The sequence below is a fragment of the Pavona decussata genome, unplaced genomic scaffold (assembly GCF_977016875.1).
Source record: "Pavona decussata unplaced genomic scaffold, jaPavDecu1.1 SCAFFOLD_6, whole genome shotgun sequence".
In the NCBI taxonomy this organism is placed as follows: Eukaryota; Metazoa; Cnidaria; class Anthozoa; order Scleractinia; family Agariciidae; genus Pavona; species Pavona decussata.
The window spans coordinates 4,658,403-4,660,000 of NW_028145430.1; positions in this window are offsets into that span (position 1 = coordinate 4,658,403).

The window sequence follows — 1,598 nt, forward strand, 5'->3', positions numbered from 1 at the left end:
TCTGAAAAATTAATTGATAAGAAACAACTGAATGTGAGGTTTTCTTAAAACCTTCCTTAAACCAAAAATTCAAACAATTTCTTCAAGAAAACTACTTAAAAGAAAGAAGGAACCCTTTTGTAAACGCCAAAGACCACCTTATCCAAAGCTAAGTGAAAATGGATAATTAAAGTGGTTTTCTTCGCGTTTGTTTGCACAGCTTTTGCCACAAGCTTAATTTGCACAAGCAAAGTAAACACAAGCTTACACTCATCGCACTGAGATGTTTTGGAAATGCTTCGGAAGGAAAAGCTAGTTCCGGGAGCTAGTTGCACTTACATTATTTACTCGTTCAATCAAAGTTTAGTACTTTAGAAACGCAATATAAAATGTGTATAAAAATTTGTGACTGCTATTTGTATGGGTGCTGAACAAGGTATCGAGGAATCACCAAAGATAAAAACAATATTCACACATTTCGCCCACTCATGACATAAGCTTACCTTTTGCCGCTCCTTCTCCTTCAGAGATTTTTTTCAGGTTCACGATCTCCTGATCGCTTACCCTTTTCAAAAGATCCAGGTTTAATTTGTGTTCACTGACTTGGGTGGAATTCCCGAGTGTCCCTCGAACTAAACCGAGAAAATGGCATCTCTCGTTCTGTCGGCCGGACTCGCATGCAGCGCAATTCCTGCCGCTCGATTAGAGCAGTTGCTATACCACTGAACAACACAGCGACTTCCCATCATTGAAAGAACGAAACATTTTTTCGAAAACGTGTTCGAAACCGTATGAGAATATAGCCTCGTAGGGCTCGCCTGGGCTTCGAGTTGAGAGTTTGACGTCACTTGTTTTTCCCGGGTGACCCGGCCTCTGTTGTCATTGGACACCATCTGCCTTTGGTAACCAGGCCGCAGGAACATGGCGGTTCAATGGCTGATGAAAATTCGTGGAGTTTGAGCGCAAAAAAATCGCACTTGCCTTCATCTTATGAAGACATAACTTGGAAATCATGTACTTTAGGACATAAACTACCAGTCAACCGCAAATAAAAGGTATTCGACAATTTGATCGTAGTAGCACTTTAAATGTTACGAAAGGCCGAACTCTATTTTAGCCATGCCCGAAGCGTGAAACGGAATAAATCCGTTGAAATCATCTCTGGTGTCGCAATTCCTTCAGAGAATCAAAGTAGAGATGAATACCTATCCTTCCAGCGCATTTCCAACTCGATTGAAGCCGTTTTACGTTTGCTAGGAAGATTTTCTTTCAAGTCGGCTCGCTTATGAAATTTCGAAAGATGCGCGGCCAGGACGCCATGGACACATTGAACGTTCGAACTGCACGCTGGATAACAAAAGTTCCCTGGCACGGGGGGAACAGCGGCCAGTTGTCCACAGGCAAACAGATTTGAAATGTGTTTAGCATCATACCAATAAACTGCAGCAGCATTGAAATGTACCAAAATGTAAAACACACGTGTAGAGCGATTGTTTTTACTCAGTAAACCAATTGTTTTGCGGCGTTGTCGTTGCCGTCGCTTAAGCTCCCTAACATTAGAAAAGAAACTTCGCCTCGGACTTCGAAGAAACTAAAAATGGCCTCCGAATCTGCTGGAA